General features: G+C 46.2%; 1 protein-coding gene across 3 annotated transcripts in view; it reads left to right on the forward strand.

Moving 5' to 3' along the window:
• The first annotated feature begins 11,469 nt into the window (after window positions 1–11,469).
• Abca1 (ATP binding cassette subfamily A member 1) overlaps window positions 11,470–26,917 on the forward strand; it is a 124,689-nt gene continuing 109,241 nt past the window's right edge. Inside the window, exon 1 of one of the 3 annotated variants that reach the window (XM_021230906.2) lies at window positions 11,470–11,723. The gene's annotated coding sequence lies outside the window, so the exon portion shown is untranslated. Of the gene's footprint in view, window positions 11,724–16,100; window positions 16,123–26,917 lie in introns of those variants that run through there. The other 2 variants (XM_005076485.4, XM_040738335.1) reach the window with 2 other exon arrangements.

The following is a 26,917-nucleotide window of genomic DNA, read 5'->3' on the forward strand; positions in this document are numbered from 1 at the left end:
TCTTTGCTTTGTTCCATGTGTTTGGTTTTGGTTTTGTTTTATCTTATTTTTCATTATTTATTATTTGTCCTTCCTTCCCTTTCTTTCTTTCCTTCTTCCTTACTTCTTCTCCTTCTTCCTTTCCTTCTTTCTTTCTTTCCTTCCATGCCTGTCTGTTTTCTAATGAGAAAAAAAGCCAGCGTTGATTTTGGTGGGCGGGGAGGTGGGAAAGAGCTGGAGGAGCACAATAAAGGGAGACAATAACAGACTATATTGTATGAAAAGTAAATCTATATTCAATAAAAATAAAGGTAATTCTTTTGGATTAGGAAAAAAGTAAATGTTAAGCTTGTCTATTCAACTTCTTACCAACGCCACTTTTCCCAAATATTTTAAGGAATCTTTGACTATCTGTGCCAAGGTTAGACCATGTCTGCATTTTCATGAGTGTGTGAAAAAAAGACACAAACTTCAGGGAGTGCCCTCAGGGCATGAGGCATAGTTAAAAGAATGGCAGAAATTTGGATTTGTTTGCAGAGGAAAAAGTTGGCATATTTTACAGAAAAGAAGTAGCTTAACAAGGGCATATATGTGGCATGGATTTTTTTTTACGAGACAGGGTTTCTCTGTATTGTTTTGGAGGCTGTCGGACCAGCCTGGCCTCGAACTCACAGAGATCCGCCTGCCTCTGCCTCCCGAGTGCTGGGATTAAAGGCGTGCGCCACCACTGCCCGGTGTGGCATGAATTTTAAAACGAGAATATTTCCAAGCCCATCCATTTATTTCAGGAAAAAACTCTGAGGAAATGAACACCGGAGACTGACTTGACTGTAGTCATCGCTGGATAGGGCCCAGAAAGGATTCCTATTTGCTTTTTCCTTTTAAGAAATGAATCCTTTTAGCAGGATGGTGGTGGCGTACCCCTTTAATCCCAGCACTCGGGAGGCAGAGGCAGGTGGATCTCTGTGAGTTCGAAACCAGCCTGGTCTACCAAGCGAGTTCCAGGACAGGCTCCAAAACAATACAGAGAAACAAAAACAAACAAAACAAAAATGAATCCTTTTACTTTATGTCTTTGTTATAATCTGAACACTTGACCATGAGTATCTAGTACTGAAATGTATTTAAAACCTACTTCGGCTTGGCAAGGATACTCAGTGGATAAAGGTGCTCGCTGCCGAGCCTCATGCGTGATCTGAGTTGGAGCCTTGGAAACTTCCAGAAATTGCCCTCTGACATCCACATTCATGCTGTGGCATGTATGTGCCTCCCATAAATAGATAGATAGATAGACATATATATATATATATATATATATATATATATATATATATAGATAGATAGATAAATGCTCGGGGAAAAAACCCTTAAAGCTTTATTTCCGTTTTACAATACTCACATAGTTTGAAGACCTGAGCTTTAGTCTGTGTTAAAAATTTCCCAAGTCGAAATAGATTTATTTAAATGTCACACCACCCTAAAAATATTCTGCTAGAATATACTTACAAAACATCACTTTACACTTTAGCTACATACTGAACATTACTGAACCAAACATTATTTCTGTGTAACTATTTAACTCTCCACCTTTTAATGTGTGTGGATTATAAACACATCATAAGCCTATTTTTAAGTAGTTGCCTTTGATATGCAAGGTTGGAGAAAAAATAGCTGCAAAATGCTTATGTGGTTGAAAATAAAATATTGAACCCTTGTTAAGTATAAAGTGTAATTTTATATATAGGGTGATTGAGAAAAAACCTCATGAAAAGGCCATTTCTTACTCAACTTAGAAATTATGCTGAGGTAAGTTGACGGTTGATTTAAAATCCACTTCTTTTCCAGCATCCATTTTTACAGTTAAGTTCCTATGACTCTACAGTTCCAATGAAATCGCATTATCTCATTTGGGTTTGCCATTGCCAGGTTTTAAGTAAATGAAGGACGGGGAGCTGCAAGTTTGGTTTTCATGGTGTTGTATTGTATATGTATGACACATCGCTCATTTCTCAGAACATCAGATGACAGCTTGTCTGCTGAACAAATGATTACCGTATCCCATGGACTCTCAAGTCCCTGGAAGAGCTCTCAGTGACATACGGAGGGTTCACCCAGGGATGCTTTGTCTCCCTAGCTGTCTGAATGTTTTCCTGATCGACGGCCTCTCTACCTTCACCTCACTCCTCCCCCCCACCTCTCCAAACCCTGTAGCGCTGTTTTTCATCTTGCGTCTTTTGTTTGCCTTCGCGCTTCAAGCTCAGTAAAAACCAAGTGACTTAGATCAAATTTTGGGTTCTTATGGGTTTGGATGTGTTCTTTGGTCTCATTTTCAGTCCCTGAAACAGAGGGTTGTTTCTGACTGCTCTGAGTCCTCCATGCTGACCTTGGCAGGCCTTTGTTGCTGATGAAAAGGTGAGGTCTTTGAAGACAGTGTCCTTTGCTGCTTTGTGGCTTGAGTTGAGTACAGTACTAAGCCTACCGTGCATGCCTGTAAAACCCAAACGCAAGCTGGCCTCAGTAGACACTCAGAATGCTGTGGTATCTTCAAGGAGAGATGTGTGCCTGATTATTAATGTAGTGATCAAAATTAACGTATAATGTAGGGTTCTCGGCTATATGCAGCTCAGTGGAGGTTTAGGTTAATTAACTGTCTACTGTACCCACGTGCCTCCAGGACGTTCTCAGAGGGGATGACACACTGCTGAAGACGGTCTTGCTTCCACTCCCCATTCTACCCTCTAAGAGCCTCTAGTCTAGAGGACTACCAATGCAGACTGGAGAGGTCAAGTATGTGATTTAGAGAGGGTTTGGGAACGTAGAAAAAGCATCTCCATTGAGAGGGCTGTCAACACCCCCTTGTTGATTGTATTATCACGTTTTCCACCGTTTCAACAGAAGTGGTAGAGAAGTTTGGTTGACGTTTCCATTTATGTTGACTACTTCAGATACAATTTCAATACTCTTCAGCCCCAACCTTGTGTCAAAAGCCTGGATGTCGTCTGAGGACCCTCAGAATTCAACTGCGGATAGAAACTAAAGTGCCATTCTATTAAGAGGCACAGTAAAGGTGTTCTGCCTCAGGATCAGCATGGATGTCATTCCTAAAAGTGACAAGGATATGTAGGGCTTGGTGGGGCTAGTCTTGAGCCATGCTGCTTTGTGAAATCTGCAACACAGGTCACTAAGATACGGCCAACAGCCTTACCTCTCTAACTCTCTAGCACCACAGGGCCGTTTGGAGAGGGAAGAGGGGCATCTCAAGAGAGAGACACTGGACTTCCTACTAACAGATGAGTATGTGAGTGACTAAAACTAGTGAATATGATCCCATTTGCTCCTCAGGTTGAGGGACAGCACACTTCACACAGACTCATTTAATAGAAAATGTCATTCTTTTAAAAATCCATACATAGAAAATTTAGAAAGGACCCACGTTTAACAAGTTCTTATGGGATATCGAGGAACATTTCCAGTGTATTTTAAGATAATAATAACGTCAAAGGAACTCAACGGCAACAGCAATAACAACTCTCATTTATTGAACAGGGCATACTCCAAGCGGTCCCAACAACTTACATGACCAATAAGCAACGGCCAGAGCAGGTGAATAAACAGAAACACAGACATGTGTACACAGGACACACAGACAGGCTCTACAAATATGAGGGGCAAACATCAGAAGACCAGGTTAGGTTAAAAGAAAAAGAAAGGCTTACCGTGTTTGGTTGATATCCCTGGTAGGCCTGTCCTTTTCTGAAGGGAAAGGAGGAGGGAGGGGGACATGTGAGAGAAGAATTCGTAAAAAGGCTCAAATATACTGGGCTTTTCTTTCTTTTTTTTCACCAATTTATTTGTTTATTTAGTGCACATTGGTGTTTGATGTGCTTGTATGTCTGTGTGAGGGTGCTGGCTCTCTAGGACCAGAGTTGCAGACAGCTGTGAGCTGCCGTGTGGTTGCTGAGAATTGAACCCAGGTCCTCTGGGAGAGTGTCCAGTGTTCTTAACCACTGAGCCATCACTCAAGTGGGATTTTCGTTTAGCTGGTAGAGGCCTGGGATTAGTTAAAAAATCTCTGTATACTTTGACAACTCATAAACCCGCCCGCTGAAGATGTCTAGCTGCCTTCTGTAACGAGTCTTTTTCTGTCCTGCCAACCAGCTCCCATAGAACGACCTAGAGACTTCTTATTAGGTACGAAAGCTCAGCCTCAGCTTGGCTTGTTCCTAACTAGATCTTGTACTTGAATTAACCGGTGTATGTTAATCTACGTTCTGCCATGTGGTGCTTGTTACCTCTCTTCGGTCTTGTACCCCGTTTCCTCTCTGTGTTGCCTCTTGCTTCTCCTGCACGCCTAGACTCCTCCCCTCTTCCTTTCATTCCTGGAAATCCCTCCTGCCTGGCTATTGGCCAGTCAGCTCTTTATTACGCCAATCACATCAATACACCTTCACACACTGTACAGACATCCCACAACAGTCTTAGCAACTTTATCTCTTCAGGTTCTCGCTGCTCCTTGCCAGTGTACACATGCTTATAAAATATGCTAGGTAGCTGTTTTCATGTGGTTAAATTACAGTTTTTCCTTCCGTGGTTGTAAACTCTCTCTTCCCACTGCTTATCTACAAACCATTTTTATAGTTTTTTTTTCCTTAGTTAAAAATTGTACATGCTCATCCCAGAAAAACTGAAGACTACAGATATGTGTGAAAATATTACTCATAGTCTCACCACCCACAGAAAACAGCTGCTAACATCTAGGTAGGAGTCTTCAGTGTTTTCTGTGCAAATATTAAAAGCCTTCTAAATATGAATCGCATATACATAGAACTATAGCTTTGGCTTTTCAATTAACATTTACCATGAACAGTTTCCTATGTCGGTAATCTTTGAACATAATTTAAAAAAATATTTAATTTTTATATTTATTATTTAACCTTATTTTTATGTGCATTGGCATGAAGGTATCAGATCTTGCAGAAGTTGGGTTTCAGACAGTTGTGAGCTGCCATGTAGGTGCTGGGAATTGAACCCAGGTCCTGTGGGTGCTGGGAATTGAACCCAGGTCCTGTGGAAGAGTACCCAGTACTCTTAACTGCTGAGTCATTTCTCCAGCCTCCTGCACATAAGTTTATTTTCTCATGCTGTACATTTGAATTTAGCAGAGTTTATGTAGAATCTTTATGAAGTTAGATGATTAAATAGATTTGAAACGTTCACTCTTCTAAGCAATAAGTGAAAATGTTCTTGAACAAGTCCGGAATCATACATTCTTTTTAATTCATTAATTTTTTTTGGTGTGCACATGTCTAGAAGCCAGAGGAGAATGTTGGGTGTCTTGATCTATCACTCTCCATCTTGATCATTTTGAGATAAGGGCTCTCACTGAACCTGGAGACAAGCTCCAGCAACCCTCCACTCTGCCCATCCCTGACTGAAACTCCCCTCCTAGCTTGAAGTCTCATGATTCACCCCTTGCTATACCGCTCCCCCCTTACCTTTGGCCTACAGTTTTTAGACGTTTGTGTCTTGACTCTTTTCTCCTTAAGGCACCATGTCAAGGCCGTCCAACCCCAGTATTCTCAGTATTAAGCAGACAGACTTCTTGCTGAATTGAGATGGGTCCAGTCAAGAAATGATCGTGTAAGATTGGCATTAGTGCTGGCTCTGCAGCAGGCCCAGAAGAATGGGCTATATTCCCTTCTGATATACAATCTGGGACAAGCTAAATACAAGACTCAGATTTCACAGAACATCCCAACTCTCTAGAAACATGACCACAGACAGGGAAGGGGGGGGGCGGGTCACAGCACAGGTGGACATTTGGTCTTTCAATAGCATGAATGTTGGTTCTGTCTAAACAATTATACAGGATCTGCAAGGAAGGGTCCAACGTAACCATGAGGACAACAGATGCCAGCCATCGCCCTCTGGAAGGAGTGGTCCCCAGGGTCCACACAGAGGAAGGGAAAAGAGACTTGTTTCTTTAGGAAAGGGGATCTGGGACATTTTTTAGGATTTATCTTTTATGACTTATTCTTCTGTGTCACAGAGTAGAGCAGCTCTTGGCAAAGGCATAAAACCTTCCCTCATCTCCAAAATCACTGGGAGGAATGTGGATTCCTCAGTGTCGGGAAAGGATGCTGAATAAGGAAAGAAATGCAGATGCAAAAATTCAGCTGTAATAAAAGTCTGGGCTCCCTTTAACCCCAAGTCCAATTATTTTCTTCTTACATGTGTGCACTTACATGAAGGTGTCCTCTGTGACTCTGTGGAGAGGCATGTTGACAGATTTGAGTTGGGGGTAAACTTTGATTATGATTTGGATACTTTAAAGGTCTCCCTCTTATCTACTCTAAATGCACAACTGACCCCCTCTTCTATATTCTAGGGTAACAGTGTGATAGGCGAGCTGGGGTAGAGAGGATAGGAAAGGCTTCCAAACTCTGGGGAAGCAGACAGTCAGTGGGATGGCAGCAGGCAGCAGGAAGACCGGAGGGAGAGGATGAAGCCTGAAGGACATACAATCAGCCTCGAAGGTCTTCAGATGCCACGAGTTCAAAATGCTTCCATGGTCATCTGAAGAGACTCGGAGTGCAGTTTTTTGTTTGTTTGTGTTTTGGAAGTTGAGGACAACAATAGGAAGTGTGTGTGTGTGTGTGTGTGTGTGTGTGTGTGTGTGTGGTGAGGGGCTGCGTGTGATGATTATTTTTGTTCTATGTGATTGAGTTACCTCCTGTCTTCCCTTCTCCCCAATTGAAGCGTTTCCTTCCAGGGAAGAAAGCTGGGAAGAGGAGGGAGCAGCCTTTTGCAGGGCACTGCAATACAGCAGGCACGCGTGCATCCCAGACTTGAAATCCACAGTGGGGATGGACAAGAACCAAGACCTTTAAAAGGTTGGGAGGCATTACGCTGGCCCTGATGGTCTTTCAAATGAGAAAGATGGAGACAGAGACAAAGATGTTAAAAAAAAAAAAAGGTTGTGATTTCCCAGGGTAGATGACTGGATGAGGATGATGCTGTCAAGTGAAGCTTTGTTCATTTTGTTTATTTGTTTTCAGAAGAAAGAGAGTTAAAGGGAAGATAAGAATTTTTGTGTGTGTGTTGGGGGGGTAGTTTATAACTTGCACAATTTCCTCATCATTTATGCTGGTAAATGTTAGTCACTGGCTTTCTTAAGGAAAACAAAATAAAGCAAAAAATAATATCAAAGTTAGGAAGAAATACCAAGAAAAAAAATCAAGCAAACTAGTTCTGGTTTATAACTTCCGGGGGTGTAAACCTTCATGGCACTCACCATTCGAGTTAGCCCTGGGAATGCCAGTTGCTGGGTTGCTGAAGGACACAGCCAGCCCTTCTGAGATGGCTCGACCTGGCTGGAGCACACCTAGACAGGGTTCAAGTGAAACCAAAGCGTGCAGAATAGGCTTAGAGCGGCTTGCAGAAACACAGAGAAGAAAACCTGTGAGTGTGTGCCAGTTGGTGTTCAAGTGCCCGTGCAAGCATGTGTGCATGGGGAGCGGGGAGGGGAGAGACAGACAGACAGACAGACAGACAGAGAGGGGGGTTAGGTAAAGAGTGGTTAAAGTAACATACCAGCCAGAAGAGAACCAGATTCGTGCAATTTAAGAAGTAGCTACAGGAAGGCAGGCGTGGCCAACAGTGTCAAATACCAGAGATCAAATAGCCTAAGGACCTAAAAGAGGTCATCAATGTTACCAGTTGTAAACTGTCCATCTGAGTTTTAGATAGTTTTCTGTGTATTTTCTGTAATAAAAAATGGTTATAATAACGAAAGAGTTTTCAATTCTTTGTGTCACTAACTTGGACAGCACAGCCCGGGCACCATGGAGAAGTTAATGAAAGACAAGAAATAGACGTTAAAGTTTTCCTGTAGTGTTGAGGGAAGGGGGCTTTGGAGGAAGGCAGGTTGGAATTGTGCTGCCCCTGCCCCCCCAGCCTGTCCTGGAACTAGCTCTGTAGATCAGGCTGGTCTTGAACTCACAGGTATTTGTCTACTTCTGCCTTCTGAGTGCTGAGATTAAAGGTGCTCACCACCACTGCCCAGCAGAACTGTGACTTTTAAGAAAAACAAAAACAAGTAACAACAGCAAAAACACTCCTTTGAACTGCTACTCAGATAATATATCTGTTTACAAATTAAACTAACTGGTTGACCCTAACCCCCCAAAAAATGCAAATGTATCTTTCTCAAAACTAGAAGTAGTAACAGCTTTGCGTCTTGCGTGGGTGTTAATAGAGTTCACGTTAACACAGAGAGATCACATCGGTCCACTTAAAAAGAGTCACTGCATTCAGAGTCTATGCGCTTAGGGCCTGTTCCACCTCTTCAGGTGACACCTTGTGTTTTGCTGTTTGACCACTGATGGCTTGAGGATGTGTTTCAGTATCTGAACATGGATTTGAATTAAGCCAACTCAGATTTGAAGTGGAAGTATGTGTGTGCATGTAGTGTGTGTGTGTGTGAGTGTGTGTGTGTTTGTGGGTGTGTGTGCACATGTGTGCATGTAGTGTGTGTGCATTTGTGTGATGTGTGTGTGTTTGTGTGGTGTGTGTGCATACATGCGTGTGTAGTGTGTATGGTGTGTGTGAGTGTGTGTGTGTACATGTGCACATATTTGGAACCCATCAGGGGTCTTTCTCAATTTCACTCCGCCTTATTTATTTGAGGCAGAGTCTCTCACTGATTTGGATCTCGCTGATCTGCTAGACTGGCTGGCCGGTTGGCTCCATCCATCTTCCATCTCTACCTTTCCAGTGCTGGGATTACTGGTATACCACACCTGCCTTTTTATGTGGCTTCTGGGGCTATGAACTCAGGCCTTCATGTCTGCATGCTAAGTACTTTGCTGACTGAACAATCTCTATCCTCTTTTAGAAAGTTTGAGCTATTTTATTCTCTAATGTTCTGACCAGTATGTTTTCTTAATCACTACAAATTCTTGAAAGATCATTTCGTTTGTGCTTTTAGAAATTCTTCACTGAATTTCTGCAATGTTCTATTTTTTTTCAACTGCTGGGAACCAAATAGTAGTTGTACCAGTCAAGAAATATACGTGTGGCCAAAAAAAAAAACTCTATATTTTGAAAGTCTCTATTTTAAACAAGGTATGTATTTAGACTGGCTGTTAGATATGTGTTAAGACCTCCTCCAAGTACTGACTTTCAGGGAATCTTGATTTAAAAGCCTTCATGGAATGATAAAATTGAGCTTCTTGTATCTCTATGACCTCTAACAAGGTCTGTACAGCCACAGCTGCCTGAAGGTCAAGTCTGTAATTAGAAGATCCCAGGGTCATCTCAGAATAGAACCTCAAGCCACCCAGGGCACATTTATGGAATCTACTACCTCAGAGCAACAGCGATCTTATTGATACAGAAAGGGCTTCACAGGACAAGGTTTGGGGTTTGGTGAGAATGTGATAGGTTTCACAAGATGTGGTAGGGAAAGCTCTTGGAAGCAGGCTCAGGAACAAACCAACCAGAGACACCTAAAGGCTGGAAGATTCCTGCTTTGAAATTTCTCTCTCTCAGAAGTGGGATCTCATCTGAGTTCTAACTGCTGAAATCCAGCCATTGTATCATATGATGTTGCCCCACCTGCAGAGAGCTTGCCACTTTGTGTCAACAGACTAATGTCATGTATGACTTGGATGACACATGTGATCTCTGTAGGAACTTAAGGATAGAGATTCATGAAACACACATGTCCACACAGTCCCAACATTTCGAGTTTGTCTGAGTATTCGTTGCTGTGAGATTCTGAACCCCATGGGGGGTCTTAGTTAAAGGGTTCAAGTTTGGTTTCAGAGCCATTGCCTTCACAGGGCTAGGGATGCTCTGCCTGGGGCTTTCTTCCTAATCTTTCATCACCCTCTGGCATCCTCACTCCCTGATTGGTGTAGTACTTAACAATTGCCTACTCCCTAGCAGAGAACCCCAAGAGGTTAGCTTTTATTTTTAAGATCAAGAAAGGATTTATGTGCATGAGTGTTTTGCCTGTACGGATGTGTATGTGCCTATACATGTCCAGGGACTGTGGAGGCTAGAAGGTGTCAGAGCTCCTGGAACTGGAGTTACAGATGGTCGTGAGCCGCTATGTGGGTGCTGGGAACAGAGTTTAATAGGAGTACTCTTGGGAACCAGGCCCTGCCAAGCAGAAGATAAACTGTTTGTATGTGATGCGTTAGGACTTAAACATTGTAAGGTATGTGGACATAGGGAAAGAGACAGAGACCTAATCTCTTCCTAAAATCTTGTGAGGGATAATAGCCTTGCCCTTTATTTTTCTTTGTACACAGATGGTCACAGACATTATTTTAAATTCTTTGCTAGTTCTGGACCTTTGAAAGCCTGGCACAGGAAATAGTTTATAGGCCATGGATGTCACTAAAAAATGCCACTGATGCTGTCGGAAAGACAGTTTATGGTGCCCTTCTTCCAAGGACTTCAACAATTCCAATAAATTCATTTTCAGAAAACTCCTCAGAGACAAAGAGACCATTCTCTTTTCTTGAAAGACGAGGACACAGGGGCTGAGGATGTGGCCCGGTTGGCAGAGTGCTGGCCTAGCAGGCAAGAAACCGGGTTCATCTCCCTGCACTGTACAAACTCGGTGCAGCACCCGGCTCCTGCAATTTCAGGCCTAGAGAGATGCAGGCAAGAGGATCAGGAAATCAAGGTTATCGACCAGACTACACGAGACTCTGTCTCAAAACAGATAAAATAAAACAGAGGCAGAAAACCATCTAATTTTGGCCCAGTCTGACATCAAAACCCACTCTTGTGATCACAACTGCTGTGGCTTACAAGTACCTATTGTCAGTGGAAGGTGTGTGTGTGTGTGTGTGTGTAGGGGCATGGGGTGGGTAGGAGGTGCAGACTGGGACTCTGGAAGGTAACAGGTCTGTTGAAAAACCAAAATCAAGGTTTAGGCAGATAAACCCTCTGTCTACCCCCTCCCCCAATCTAGGGCTTTGATTGGAAGAGACAGGAAATGATAGGCATCTGTGTGGGTCAGCCTTCCTTCTGAACCTGGGGGCAAGGAAACTAACCAAAGGAGAGATGGGGGGGGGACACAAAAATACACCAACCAACCCACCCACCCACCCCAAACAACTGCAGAAAGCAAGAGCTTAGAGGAAGCTTCCCCCACCCCCATTTTCTGCGCTGCCGGGAAAGCAGAGTCCCTGGCTCAGCTCAGGCCATGAGTTTCCCGCTCGCCCGAGGCAGGCAGGTCAGGGCCAGGGCTGGGGACTGACCCCGCGTAGCCTGCCGCGTGCGGCCCGGGTGGGTGCCGGCCGGCCCCGGCGCACCATCGCCCGTTTAAGGGGCGGGCCGCGGCTCCACGTGCTTTCTGCTGAGTGACTGAACTACATAAACAGAGGCCGGGAACGGGGCGGGGGGAAGAGGGAAAGAACAGCGTTTGACCGGTAGTAACCCCGGCGCTCGGCGCAGCCGAATCTATAAAAGGAACTAGTCGCGGCAAAAACCCAGCAATTCCGAGGGCGAGCGAGCGGGCCGGCACGGGCCGGGCCCACTTCTCTCCACCTAGCGCAGGGCTGGGCAGGGGCGCCGCGGGGACCCGCTCGCCCACAGCCGGTTTGGGGCGCTGCTCTGCTCCCTGTTTCTTCCTCTCCCCCCAAACACACACTTTTCCCTCCCCCTTTCTGGAAGGGTTTGTGCAGGGTGGGAGAAACAGACGCCAACACCGAAGTGGCAAACAGGTAAGAGGTTCTTCGGTGACCTGGGCGTTTTGTTTGGGGGGGGGAGCGCGGTAGGGAAGCTCCCCGTTTCGGGGACTTTGGTCCTCGAACTCGAATTCCTCACCTCTAGGGATGCAAACAGGGCCGGGGCGGCGTAAGTCTGTGTGTGTGGGTTCTGTTTGGGAAGGGTCGCGGCCGTCCTAGGGCGCAGAACTGCAGCACTCGGGTCCCCTCGAGCTGGAGATCCGGGGGAGGGGGCGAGCGAGCAGGGGGAGCCAGGGCTCTCGCGCGCCCTTAGGGGCGCAGCCACCGGGATGGGGCGACACGGGGGTCCGCTGCGAAGTCTCCCTTTGTCCGGCTCGGGCCGGCCGTCGCCCACAAGTGTCCCAGCAGACTCCCCGCTCCATTATGAAAGTGGCCGCTGCTGGCCTCTGATTTGGGGATCCCGCTCCTCGGACTGGGGCGGCGGCGGCGCGTCGTCCTCGATTCCAAAGAGTAGGAAGTGTCCCAGACGGAATCTTTTGTGTCATCGCCTGCTCCAGGCCTCGGGGCTGTGTTTGACCTGGGGGTTGGGGGTCCTACCCACAAGCTTTCTGGGCTCCGGAGAGCTGCAGCCCCTGGCGCAAAGTGGAAGGCGAGCGTCGTGCCTCCTAAAGGCAGAGCACTGAAACGAGAGCCTGCAGGAGCTCCGGACTGAGGTGTCCGACTCCCCTCGCCCCCTGACCCATCTTCCTGCTTTTTTGCCGCTCGTCCCTTGGGGCGACTTAGGACCAAGCACCCATAGAGAAGCTGGGGCTAGGTAGTGCAGCCGGATGACCGCTAGTAACCCCGGCGGGCGGGCGGGCGGCGCAGAACTCGCGCTCGGGTGCTGGGCCGGGCTCCGCCGCCAGGGGGTGGGGGCTGGGCGTCCTGCAGGGTGGCCCCTGGAGACTGGCCCGCAGCGCCTCCTGGCCGAGTGGCCTAGGTATGGCCCGGTGCAAGAACAAGTCTGTAGTCCTGCACCTCTCTGTGAATCTGGTGAAAACTGGTGGCTCCAAACGGGACCAGGGAAGCCAGACTCTGCTCTGATCCTCTCTCCCTCTCCCTCCCTCTCCTTCCCTCTCCCTCCCTCTCCCTCTCCCTCTCCCTCTCCCTCTCCCTCTCCCTCTCCCTCTCCCTCTCCCTCTCCCTCTCCCTCTCCCTCTCCCTCCCTCCCTCCCTCCCTCCCTCCCTCCCTCCCTCCCTCCCTCCCTCCCTCCCTCTCTCTCTCTCTCTCTCTCTCTCTCTCTCTCTCTCTCTTCCTCCCCCCCCCCCCTCTCTCGTCTCAGTGTGTCTCTGTCTCTCTGGTCATTGCCTTGCTAAATGAGGCAAGGTTCTTGAGGGTGTTTGCTGGTGACAGGCTTGTGGGTAGATGTCTGTTTTTGTGTGTGTGTGTGTGTTTTTTTTTCCCTGCACTTACCGGAAAGGGAGAGAAACTATAAACGCTTTTTTTTTTTTTGGGAAAAAAGTATCTGTCACTAAAAATAATTGGTTTCCCTCATTTGCTGCATTGGTACAACAATTTAGAAAGCAAACAAACCCAGTGCTTTTCGATGGCATCCCTCAAAGATAGTGGGCAGAATAAACACACAATAGAGGACAGACTGATAGTTCAAGAGAAGTAAAGCTTCTTGGCTTGGGCTGTGGGTCAGTGGTAGAGTTTTATCGGGCTTGTGTGAGACCTTGGGTTGTAACTAAAGCAAAGCACAACAAAACAGAAACACAAAGCTTCCTGGAAGAGAGCTGGCCTGTCACTTTCTCTCTGTGTCTCAGTCCTCACCTCCCTCAAAGCCCACCTGACTCAGGACCCTGGCTCAGAATCACACCTTTACTAGTTCTCTCAGAATCACACCTTTACTGGCTCTCTTACAGTCCGGAACCAGGCCCCAAGTATTGACACGCTACAAGACATGCATGCCAGTTAAAAAGTGCTTGGTTTCTCATCTCTTTTCTTTCAGCCTGGTTTTCATATTCTAAATACAAACGAAAGGTCAACGTATTTTTGTTCCTATCTTTGCAAAAACGCCTCCCACATTACAGAAAGTATGATAGCACAGAGACTATTTCTGAGTTGATAGTATAATAATATACAAAACAATAAAGATAAATTACAGTTTCTTTTGTAAGCAGTTTTTTTTCCTCAGTGCTGTCATAAGTCATTAAAGTTGGAAAACGTGATGCAGAGAGTTTATTATTATCCATGTGAGAACAAATTGAATGAGAGGGGCCAGAGAAGAAAATTTCCAACCTGCTTAATGCCCATAGTCCCTTTTCACAGCAAAATTTGCTGCCACAGAATAATTTCATGTGTCTTCTCCTTGTAAAACTCGCTGGTGTTCTGGGCTGACTCACTGCTGGTGACTTGGAGATCTGTGATGTGTGTTTCCCTGCAGATGAATGTTTGAAATCCAGCCCCTTATAAGTATATCTGTTAACACCTAAGGGCAGGCCTGTAATGGACCCTGGATGTGTCTTGACCCTGGAACATGCTGGGTTTTGTGGGAGACAGCATTGGTCTGGAATCGGAAAGGGGTGATTAGGGCTTGTTAGTTTTCCACCTCTGCCCATGGAAGCCCCAGTGCAAACACGATTAATAATGAATGAAACTTAGCACCTCAGTTGTGTGCCACCCTACCCTGTTCGGAGAGGAGCTGGAATATTTTTACATTTAAATTTGTTCTTTGTAGACTTTGTTTCTTCATCTCATAGGCCACGATGCTTATGTCTATGTTGTAGTGATTGAAAATGGTTAGATCTGAGCCTTTCCTTTCAGATTAGTTTTAGTTTCTAAAATCGTTAAGTGGACATATCTCTAAACCCTTACGTTAGAAACTTTCTGGGTTTTTAGAAAATACCAAAAAAACGGACATTGCTTTGACATTCCTAAAACATTCAGGTATAAATACATCCTTATATGTAGTCTATATATTAAATAAATAATGGGAATACAATGTTCCTCTGGTCGGTTATTCCGGCATCAGTTTCAAAAGAACATTCTTAATACTTGTTTGGTTTAGTTGCACTGGGAGAGGGCCTGCACTAAAAGAAAGATTAGAGACAGGCTTTACACATGCAGATGAAATGTGTTGAATACCAAAGTTATAGCGGGGTTGGAGTCTTAGTAATAGATACAGGTGCTCTATGCCAAGTGCTGTTCCGAGTGTTTCTCCAACACAGAGTTAATCTTGGAAACGAGCTTGTTTATCGCATCTGTTCTGCAGATGAAGAAGGTAGGAGGCTAGCTGGTTCTTGGTTCTCAACTTTCCAAGTAGCTGGTTTTATATTTGAATTCGGTTCCAGAAGTCTTTAACTGTCCCTAGTAAGTGAGCCACCTGCACAATTTCAGATGCGGCGAAATGGGACTTTCTATGTATTTATTCGCTGTCACTCTTACGAGTAACTATAACCCGTATCGTGTTTTTGTTGTTGCTTGGGGGTAGCCAGTCAAATTCTCTTCTGGGTGAGACCTTGGTTGCAATGCAATGCAAAAGCCAGGCAGTGACATTTACTCAATCTCGGTTTTTTTTTTCTTAAAACAGAAAGCTTCATTTTAAATGAACACGTTCCTCCATCGGTTATTTGTAAATTGTGTGTGACCTCAATCAAAGCAGTTTCCTGTAGCTAGTGGGGCCAGGCAGTACATTTTAAAAAGAAGTCAGAAAGTCCCAGAAATGAAATGGCTTCCACAGGCCCCTCTCTGGCTACACCGTGTTCTGCCCTGCATGAACTGTAAAAAAGCAGTGTTTGTGTTTATTGTTGACAGTCGTGAAGCACCACATTTGTTTTCTTTTTTCTTTAGCTTTTTTGAGACAAGGTTTCTCTGTGTAGTCCTAGTTGTTCTGGGACTCGCTCTTATAGACCAGGCTGGCCTCAAACTCACAGACATCCACCTGCCTCCCGAGTTCTGGGATTAAAGGTGTGCGCCGCCACAGCAAGGCTCAAATATGTTTTCTAAAGGAAAGAGGAAAAGGAAAGTTTGAAGTCCTATTTTGCTTTGATCTGTTTTGGAAAATAAATACAAAACCCTCTAGACCCTGACAGGAAGAATGTCACCTTCCTCACAGTCTCCTGGACCCACAGCTCCCTCCCATTCTGTACTCCCGAAGGAGCCGATTTCCACGCTCACCCACGCCATGCACGCAGTGGAGTTTTCAGAATGACAGTGGACATTCCGTCTTCCTGTGGCGCGCGCCTTTCTCAAGAGAGGCCTGTGACTCAGGTTGCCCCATGCCCTTGTCTCTTTAATATGGAAATTGAGAAAAAAAAAAAAGCTAACTTGAACTGGTCTAAGAGGCCTGTGTCCTGTGTTCCAAAATGACTCAAACGAATGAAACTTTCTCAGAGAAGTCTTAGAAGATGATACGGCAACAGGCATGATTATGCCTCTGTTTACAGTGCGCTGGTAAGTTTTGGGACGTGTTTCAATTATTAGGCTAGGTCACTCCGTAGGACAAACAGTTCCCCCTTTTTGAGGAAGCTGTGATCTGGGGCAGTAGTCTGTGATGGTCCACATTCAAGTATTTTGAGCCATGCATTGATTTACTTTTAGGGATACGCGTAACTCATGAGGTGAGGTAGACGTCTGAACACTTTAAAAGTAACAGTAGCCTCATGCATTATTTCTGTTTTTTTCCACACTTTCTTGGTTTGCGTTTCAAATCTACAGTGTGTCATTTCTGTGGGTTTGAGGACTCGCAGCAGTCAGGCATGGACTCCGTCCAGGTGCCTGTTGACAGAGGAATACATCTGTTAATGGGATAAAGGTGCTGTGCCCCTCCCCCCTTTGGGACCTACGGGGTGACCAAGCCAGGCTGTGCATCTTGAAGGTTCCACTACCACTTGACTGCAACACTGAAACTGAACCTGTAACACACACGCCTTTAAAGGACGTTCATGACGGCCACAGCAGGGACATCTTTCTTGCCCTCTCCTCCAGGACCTCGTTCCTTGAAACTGTTAGGAGAACGGCCTCTCCTCTGTGCTCCTGCAAGCATTTCCATATTGATTCCCGGAGTGATCGCTGTGCGCCCTTTCTCTCTCTCAGTGCACGAGGAAGCAGAGACCCCCCCCTGCACCCCCCTCTAATGCTGGGAGTGGGAGCAGTGCCATGGATTCTCTTGCTGGGTGGATTGTATTTTCTGTGGCTTCTGGGTACATTATAGACCCTGGCAGTGTTGTTGTTTTGTTTACTTTTTAAATCTTTATTACATTTTTAAAACTTAGGTTTATTCGTTTTCGTGTGTGTTTTACCTGCCTATGTGTTTGTGCGCCGAGCGGTTGGGTTGTGAGGTCAGAAGTGGGCGGTGTGTCTTGTGGAACTCGAGTTATCGATGGTTGTGAGCCACCATGTGGGTTCGTTCTGGGAATTGAACTTGCTCCTCTGCAGGAGCAACAAGTGCCCTTAATCCAGCCTTTTCTTGTTATTAACATCATGGGTTCTAGTCTCTTCATAAAAAAGATCTGTAATTGTTTTGTGTCCTAAAGTGGTAGGACGCTTTTCCTAAATTCACTCTCTAAGCAGTCGTTAATTGGAAATTAAATTCTTAGTCTTTTGCTTCTTTGGTCTGGGCTTCCTTTTCCTCTTTCAGAATTTGGAGAGTTGCGGTGCCCTCTAGGTGACAGAAGAGAAATTGTGTATATAAAAGGCTAAATGCATGGCTTAAATGAATTCTTAAATATTGGCCTGGCCTCATTTGCTTATTGTCTCTGTTGGGCCAACTTTAATTGTAAGGAGTTTTCCAACTGGAACTCTTCTTGCTCTATCAAATCCAAAGTGTCCTTTAGCCTTAAGTCCAAGCGAGAAGGACATTTCTACAGAAACCCTGAATGTTGAGGGTTTCTCTGTGCTGTTTTCTTTATGCAGAAGTATGAAATCCTGGTACTAGTTTTGGTTGGTCAGTGTTAATTGGTATTTGAAGCAGGTGTATTTTTTTTGGAAAATGTTAATGGTGGTGTTAATTGTAGTAAGATATTGAATTAAAAATAAAGCAGTTTATTCAGTTGTGAGTCTTAGGAGATTTGCAAATTTAAAGGCAACTTTGCCTTTTCTCAGTTTGCAGAGCTGGTCTCATTTCACGTGACCAGAGGATGACTCTCTCCCTGCTGAGGAGTGGAGTGTGGCTTTCATTAAAGGGAGTGAGTGGATGTGCCTGCAGAGACCAGCAGGGCAGTGTGTCCTCAGACAGCTCCATTTGGGGACACTGGCTCTCACCTGATGTAGCCACTTAGTACATTGTTGCTTGGAGACTGGAGTGTGTGAATTTTTAAGTGGCACTGTAAAAATCACAGTCTCTCTCTCTCTCTCTCTCTCTCTCTCTCTCTCTCTCTCTCTCTCTCCCTCTCTCCCTCCCTCCCTCCCTCCCTCCCTCCCTCCCTCCCTCTCTCCCTCCCTCTCCTCCCTCTCTTCCTCTCCCCCCCCAGGCTAGCAGAAGTCCCACCCAATAGCTCACTTCCATTTTCCCCTGACCGCTTTTCCTTTGGTACTCTGAGTATCTGGTGTGTGGAATCTTAATCGCAGAGTCATTTTAAAGAAAGAAGTGCATAGAGTCTTGGTAATACTGGACTCAGTTGAGATGGATCTCTTTTGCACCATCCTCTGAGACCTCAGATAACAGTTTCTGCATTGTCAGTACTAAAAAATAAAAAGCGAACACACCCTTAAGGTTTTGTTCCTCAGAATCAGCTGTAGACTTACTCCTCTTTCTCCTCCTCCTCTGGTTAGGTAGCCAGCAAAGTGGCCCGTTGGGCTTTTTATAAGAAAAGGTGTCTGAAGCTTTGGAGGGAAGAAGTGTGCGTCTGTGAGCTGGCAGCCTGATGAAATTCTCACTTATCTAGTTGGCGCTGGCTCTGCTGTGAAACTGACTGACATGTTTGGGACACAGTGCATCTGTTTACACTGCTTTGGGAGCTGCCTGGGGAAAGGGCAGTCTGGAGGAGGCTCCTGGTGTCCGTCACCTGCTCTCCAAGCTGGCCCTGGATAAAAACTCAGTTTGGATGCCAGACAGGTGGTGGCGCACACCTTCAATCCTAGCACTCGGAAGCAGAGACAAGTAGATCTGAGTTCTGGGCAAGAATGGTCTACAGAACGAGGGCTGCACAGAGAAACTCTGATTTGAAAAACCAAGGCAAGCCAAAACGCCCAGTTTGGTCCAAGTGAAGGCAGTGGAGTGTCGAGGTGGAAAGCTGTGTCCAGCTGTTGACAGGGTCCCTCGAGTCCTTGAACCCTTGGCCCTCGATCTCCAGGCTCCTGAGCCGTTCTGAATGTTTTAGGTTTGGGGATGAGCCCCTAGGGAAGGCATCCTTTTCAGCTGGTATGGTCACACAAGTCCTACAACCTCCCCCTGTCCAGCTGCAGGCTGTGTTGCTCCTTTCAGAGTAATGCAGTTCCTAGTGAGAGACACATTGAGGGAAATCAAGTGAATGCTGTCCCATTTGAGCTTAGGTTTGCTGTTTTGTTTTTTTTTAACACAGCTGGCAATGTTGAGGTGCCTTAGGGCCGTGTAAACAACTTATCATTTAGCAGGGCCCACTTGATAAGACAGTCCTGGATAAGAGTGTGGGGCGATCTGAAAAGAGATACAGGGTGAGCCATGATTTTTAATCTAACTGATTTAGAGGCTGGAGAAAATGGGACAGGGGAAACCCTAGGCAGGACCCGAGCAATGGGACAGGGAAGCCCTAGGCAGGACCCAAGCAAAGCTCGCTGGAAAGCAGCAGTCAGTAGGCTATACAAATAGCCAAGTGATGAGACAGTGTGGGCATGGTAGGGACCCCAAAGGGGGTTCGTGGTAGAACCTGGGTATCTTGAAGTGGCACCATGGATAATGGATACCAGGGCAAGTTTCATTTCTCCCAGTGCTGGGGCACTGGAGCGAGCTCCACTATTCTCTGGAAAGGCCCTTGAAGGAAATGGTACACTCTCTGTGGACCAGGAGAGGAGAGGGATTCCCTTAATGGTCTGCCCACTCCCAGCCCCACCCTGGATGAGAGCCTGGCTCGGTGAAGCGTAGCGCTCATCAGCGTGATAACAATGTGCACTGCGCTCACTTTGTTCCAGGAACTATATAAATGTTTTATATACATTGCTAGCACCGTTTTATGCAGACGAGGCAGGGCCTCGGCGTCTCCAGGGTCCCAGAGTCAGAGAATGTTCTCGGACTCCAACACCTCTTTTTGCTGCGGCACCACAGCATCCTTCAGAGGTATGAGCCACATGGAGTGTGCCACTGAGCCACACCTCCCAAGGTGTTCGTGGAAAACCGTCTTACAGCAACGGGGGACGTTATCCGGTCAGATTTGTCCGCAAATCTGGGCTTGCAGGTAGCTTGTAGATGGGAGTTAAGGAATGCAGTAGTCTCTTGCCAAAGTCCCTCTTAACTGCTAGCACGATGATCGCAGTTAAGTTTTTACATTTCTCCTCATGACAACTCAGGCATGCTGACAGGTTGAGCTCTTGACATCTCCCTGTGTGTTGCATGCCCTGCCCAGGGAAAAAGCAAACATTTGTTTTGTTTGCTAAATTCTTCCTTTGAAGTTTGCTCTGTGGTGCTTTTAGTGGATATCAGTGGGAGGCGAGGGGAAATATCTAAAGTTTCGTTAGAATTTTTCCCTAATTTTACCACAGAGGAACAAGGATTTGGATTCAGTACAGATTTGCTTCCAGAAAATCTTTGAAGTGTTTTAAAAAGTACCGAGACCATTTGCTTAGGTGGTAGCAGCCCAGGAATGCTGAGAGTGGTGAGTAGGGCCATCGACTGAGTGCCAGTGACATGAGCCAGCAGCTTTGGACTTTCAGGGTCTCTCAAAAAAACATGAGGGATTGCTTCTCAAAGGTCCTAACAGATTGGCACAACATTCATACCTTTCTTACTTCAGCTTTTAGTTTTCATTTTTATTATTTCATAGTTCTTGTTTTGCAAATTCAGATATTAGCAAAGAATTTTCTCTTGGAAGTTGGATATGTGTGCTAGGTTGGAAAAATGTGTGCAGCTGTTTGTAATCTTTCTGTTATGGAGAAGGAATTGCGTATGATGTTATGGAGAAGGAATTGCGTATGATGTTATGGAGAAGGAATTGCGTATGATGTTATGGAGAAGGAATTGCGTATGATGTTATGGAGAAGGAATTGCGTATGATGTTATGGAGAAGGAATTGCGTATGATGTTATGGAGAAGGAATTGCGTATGATGTTATGGAGAAGGAATTGCGTATGATGTTATGGAGAAGGAATTGCGTATGATGTTATGGAGAAGGAATTGCGTATGATGTTATGGAGAAGGAATTGCGTATGATGTTATGGAGAAGGAATTGCGTATGATGCATTTGGTACTTTGAGCCCTTCTGCCTGCCTAGGTATAACTGTTGGGGTTGATGGCATCCACTGAGTCTGTATTTTTAATTGGGTGGCTGTTAGCAGAGCCCCTTCCGAAGTAGTGAAACTCTCCTGGAATGACAGGATGAACTCATTTTGAGGTTGATTTTTTTTATCTTGGAGACCCCTTGCCTGCTTTCTTTTCATGAGTTTCAGGGTTAAGATATTATGTGTAGATGGCAGCATCATTTCTGGCTTGTGGCCCATCTGTAGGTCTCTGTAGCTCAGGCCTGTCCCGTGGGGACCGTAGGTTTATGATATGGTTGGAGGGCTGAGGATGGGGGTGGCATTTAAGGGACCACCAATGAGGATGAGCTAGGAGCTGGAGGCCAGGAAAGCTACATCAAGACGGTCAGCTTAGCTTCGGCCGTGTATTAAACTGATGGGTCACCACCCTTGGGGAAATTACAGGGTGTCTCGGAATCCCTCCCACTCCACAGCAGCCTTGATTTAAGTCTGGTCTTAAATCATGGGTGCAGCGAGCCTGTGCAAGCCAGGTCTCCTGGCCTTTCATAACCTCGATAGGCTCCTCCTGGAACATGGCTGCTGACCCAGAGACAGGCTCTGGGAGGCTGTTAGAGAAGAGGCTTTTCCTAAAGCAGGCGTACTCCCAGGGCTCCCAGGGTTTCATGCCCGACATTCCGGGACCTTGCACGAGTCTCTGGGGACGAGGCAGGAGCCTCACCTGTGCTTCCTGTGTTTGCATCCGTGTCTCATGAACAGGCAATCGGTGGCGCCTTCGCGTACCGGCTACAGTTGAGCCTACCTCCTGCTTGGTGGTATGCTGCCTCGCCATTTCCTGATATGGAACACCGCAGATAACTCAGTTTTTACTGCCTCACCACTTCTTGATATGGAACACCACAGATAACTCAGTTTTTATTTGCCGATTTTACCTCATCTTAGAAAAGGAAATCTACAGACATTTGTATTAAGACATACCTGCTGCTATGGTCAGAAATTTCACCGAGCATCTCGTTTCTGCAAGGTGGTGGCAGTCTGTCTTCAGGAAGCAGAACGTACACCCGTGAATAGAGAAGCACACTCATCTTTTGTTTACTGAAAATTTGGGGCAATAACTCATATAACCATTGTTCCCCGAAAATTAAAATCAGTTGCTGGGCATGCATCCTGAGCTTACGAGCTATTTGGATGGAACTGGTAAGAGAAATGCACCCAGAAGAATAAACAGTTGTGGGAGAAGCAGCTTAGTGAGTGCGAGAGGGCGTGAGGGCATTCTTGCAAGGTGATTTAAGAGCTCACACATGGAGGTAAGGGATTTGCTTCCTCAACTTCTCAGCCTGTAAGGTTGCAGGAGATTATGATGGGGGTGTGTCTCCTAAATTCCAAGGCCTTTGGTCTGCCAGTATGGAGATCAAATGTAACACAGACTTGGGAGCCCCCCTCCCTTTCCTGCCCCAAAGGACTGACTTCCAGCCCCATGACATGATAGTTCTTGTGGTTACTGCTTGGGGACTTTTGCTATTGGGAAACAGGCACTGGCTGGGGCATTGCCAGGCATGGGTTGAGTGACTTCTCTCTCATGGAGCCTAGTGCTGGAATCCTGGCTGTATCTTGTAGGAAGGAACAGGACAGTTCCAACCTTTTGTTCCCAGGCAGCAATATATTCTAGTAACAGTATAACCCCTCCCCCACCCCCACAGGCCTCTCCTGTATTTCCATCAAGAGACTGAATGCTTCAGGGTAGAGGTGGTCTTGGGAAGGAGTTCTTATTTTCTCTAGACTGTGCGGGGGGGGGGTACATTCTTCTACTTTGCTCTTTATTTTGTTTTTGTTTCTTCTTTCTGCTTTTTGGTAGTCTCTTTTCTCTTTGAAGTACGCATGTCAAGTTCAAAAGGTCAAAATGCCCTGGTCAGAAAGAGGGTGGTAAGCAGGGTATGAAGTGATGAGGGTCATTGGTAACCCTTCCCACCAAGTTTCCTGTAAAGTTTGTCCTCCCTCCCTTCCTCCTTCCCTCCCTCCCTCCCTCCCTCCCTCCCTCCCTCCCTCCCTCCCTCCCTCCCTTCCTTCCTTCCTTCCTTCCCTCTCTCTCTCTCTCTCTCTCTCTCTCTCTCTCTCTCTCTCTCTCTCTCTCTCTTTCATGTGTGTTTCCTTTTGCCAGTGTCATAGAGTCTGTCTGTCTTTCCGGTCTTTCCGGGAAAAGTGGAAGAAAACATTATGTTTGTTGATCCTTGAGTGACCCTTGGTGGGCAGTGGAAGGTTGGCCCAGTAGAGATGCTTCAACAGTGGGAACCTTCCTCTCACTTTCTCTGATGAAACAGAGGGCCCCTGAGAATAAGACCTGTGCTATCCAGGGTCTGGAGCAGCGCGTGGCATGCGATAGGTGCCCACTAAAAATATTGGTTGCGGTTAGTGGGAGCCGGGCAGAGTTGCGGCTGAGGTTGTCTGGCAAAACCACTAAGTAATGTGATCGCATGCTTACCGGCAGTGCCCCCTCTCAGGGAGCCCTATCATAGTGGGGCTCTGTGTTATGCAGTCCTTACATCTAAGGCACAGTTGGACTCATGAGCTATGTTAGTTACTATAACAGAGTGGGGTTTATTGACGTGTGATTCACTTTCTGTAAAATGGACTCCTTTAAAGTATGCAGTTGGACTTTTCACAGATGTCCACAATGGTGCAACTCCAGTTGCTTTCCCAATACTGAGTAGTTCGTGCTCCCTTGTGGTCTTATCTCCTCGCCACATATAACCTCTGACAAGCAGGGTTCAGAGTCTTGTTCACTTTTTCCATAGTCTTTTTTTTTTTTGTGTGTGTGAAGCAGAGTTTCTCAGTGTAGCCCAGCTGTCCTGGAACTGGCTCTGCAGAATCAGGCTGGCCTTGAACTCAGAGATCTGCCTGCCACTGCCTCTCAAGTGCTGGGATTAAAGGCGTGTGCCACCATGTCCAGCTCCATAGAGTCTTCTAAATCAAATCGGATAGTGTGTAGTTGTATAGTGTGCCTGCTTTATTTCTCTAAGAGTGCAACTGCTGAGATTCGTCTGTGTTGTTTCGTGTGCCAAAAAGTTATTCCTCTTTGTTGTCTGGTAATACTCTGTTCTCACTTATTCTCTTGTTAATAGACCTTTGGTTGTTTTCAACGGCTTTTCTGCATAAGGCGTCTATACACATTTACGTGTGTCTTTGTGTGGATTTTCGCTGCCGTTTCTTTTGCGTAGATACCAGAGTGACACCTGCATCTTATGTTTATGAAGCTAGTGTGTTGAGTTTGATTACTTCACACATTTGTTAGTGCTTTTAAATTTAGTGTGCGTGGTGATATCTCATTGTGTTTTTAATTCGCATTTCCCTGTAAGTGATGAAGTAAGCATTTTTGCATATTTAAGAGGGTTATGTTTTAGCAGACTTATGTGTTCTGTATATTCTAAAAACTTCAAAATGCCAGAGGCATTTGAAGTAAAAATTGCTAAACAAATTAGCAGAAGGTTAGAGCCAGTCACTTTGTCCACATCTGTCTTGCACAAATCAAGGTTGGGGTGTAGAAATTACCAGATTGATAAGTGGGACTAATGACCAGAACCAGAGAGATTGTTCCAAAGACTTGAGCCTGAAGCTTGGCAGGAAACTAATTCCATGACCCCAGTGGTCTTGGGAGGTCTACTTGGTTCTTAGCTAACCTTGACATTCATGCAGAGTAAACTTAGATTCACTTATGTTTCCCAGGATGCCTGAGGAGCTACCAGCGGCGCCCTGCAGTCCTTTGTGACTTTCTTGACTATGCTGTGGAAGCCACTGAACTCGGGGCTCCCTCTCTGGGGACAGTTTGCCTGAATCAGTTAACCAAGTCTGGGAAATCAATCACCACAGTGCCAAGAATGCCACCAACCTTACATTCTGAGACCCTGCTTCTCACGGCCATCTTTTTAAGAACCAATTGAGGCCGTATCCCCTGAGTGCTCACAACAAACCGGTACTGATGTATTTGTACCCTGGGGATAGCAGAGCCGCAGAACCAGGAGTGCCCCTGACCTGACTCAGGTGCAGAACCAGGAGTACTCCTGACCTGACTCAGATGCAGAAGCAGGAGTGCCCCTGTCCTGACTCAGAGGTGCAGAACCAGGAGTACCCCTGTCCTGACTCAGATGCAGATCCAGGAGTGCCCCTGACCTGACTCAGAGACACAGAACCAGGAGTACTCCTGACCTGACTCAGAGACACAGAACCAGGAGTACCCCTGTCCTGACTCAGATGCAGATCCAGGAGTGCCCCTGACCTTACTCAGAGATGCAGAACCAGGAGTACTCCTGACCTGACTCAGAGACACAGAACCAGGAGTACCCCTGTCCTGACTCAGATGCAGAACCAGGAGTACCCCTGTCCTGACTCAGAGGTGCAGAAGCAGGAGTACCCCTGTCCTGACTCAGAGACACAGAACCAGGAGTACCCCTGACCTGACTCAGATGCAGATCCAGGAGTACCCCTGACCTTACTCAGAGATGCAGATCCAGGAGTACCCCTGTCCTGACTCAGAGACACAGAACCAGGAGTACCCCTGACCTGACTCAGATGCAGATCCAGGAGTACCCCTGACCTTACTCAGAGATGCAGATCCAGGAGTACCGTAGACACGCAGAATCAAGATGAGAGTGGCCTAATGAATGGCAAAGATTGCAACGTGAGATCCTTTCCAGTCAATGCCTGGATATTTATGTAGGGCCGGGAGCGAGTGTCCTATGCTTTGAAACATTGAGAAATCCAGTGCACGTGATAGCCTCTGGCTTTGTGTGTGTGTGTGTGTGTGTGTGTGTGTGTGTGTGTGTGTGTGTTTGTGTGTATGTTTGTGATTTGCTCGATTCCTTGGAAAATTGATTTGGAAATGTCTCATTGCTTTTGCTACCTGGGCAGAAGGGTTCAGGCATCGCCCCCACCCGCCCACTCTGAGTAAAGTTGCCCTCAGCATTGATCTCTGTGTTCTGAGATTGAGGCGTTGGTAAGAGTTGTGCAGGTGTCCAGGAGGTGCTGAGGTAGGCAGGAGCGCCTGGGCTGGAATGTCACCTGTTTGCAGATTGCACAGCCGGAGAAGAACTTTTCCTCTAGTCTCATGACAGACATCCTTGCTGTGTCCCAGGGGAGCCTGGAGTCCAAAACTGGTTTCAGAGACTCAGAAACTCAACTTCCAGGAAAAGGTTCTCCAAGAACAACTGTTTTTCTTTTCTGATATCAAGGGAACTCTGTGGGGCTGTGCTCTCCTCATCTGTGTTTTCTTCTCTGGTTGAGCGTCGTGTAGGGTTCTCTTCCCTTTCTCTGAACATCTCTGCTCAGGTCAGGAAACAATTCCAGACATGGATCTGGCCCCACAGACCAATGCTAAGCTTGTCTTTCCTACTAGAAATTACAGAATGCCCTCTTTGGATAAGATGCAGTCATTTCTCTGCTGGAGAGTACCAGGAAAACCAACAGTGGGGATGTCTTAGTTTGGGTTTTCATTGCTATGAAGAGACACCATGACCATGGGAACTCTTATAAAGAAAACATTTAATTGAGAGGACTTGCTTAAAGTTTCAGAGGCTCAGCCCATTATCACCGTGGCAGGGAACATGGCGGAGTACCAGCAGACATGATGCTGGTTACTTCTTGACTTGTAGGCAACAGGAAGTTGACTGAATACTAGGAGGGGGTCCTGAGCATAGGAAACCTCAAAGCCCGCCCCCACAGTGACACACTTCCTCCAATAAGGCCACACCCACTCCAACAAAGTCATACCTCCTAACAGTGTCACTCCCTGTGAGCTTATGGGGGCCAATTACATTCAAACTACCACAGAGGGTGAGTCCTACAGATGGGAACCCGAGTTTCTTTGGTGTTT

The sequence above is a fragment of the Mesocricetus auratus genome, unplaced genomic scaffold (genome assembly GCF_017639785.1).
Source record: "Mesocricetus auratus isolate SY011 unplaced genomic scaffold, BCM_Maur_2.0 Super-Scaffold_6730, whole genome shotgun sequence".
NCBI lineage: Eukaryota > Metazoa > Chordata > Mammalia > Rodentia > Cricetidae > Mesocricetus > Mesocricetus auratus.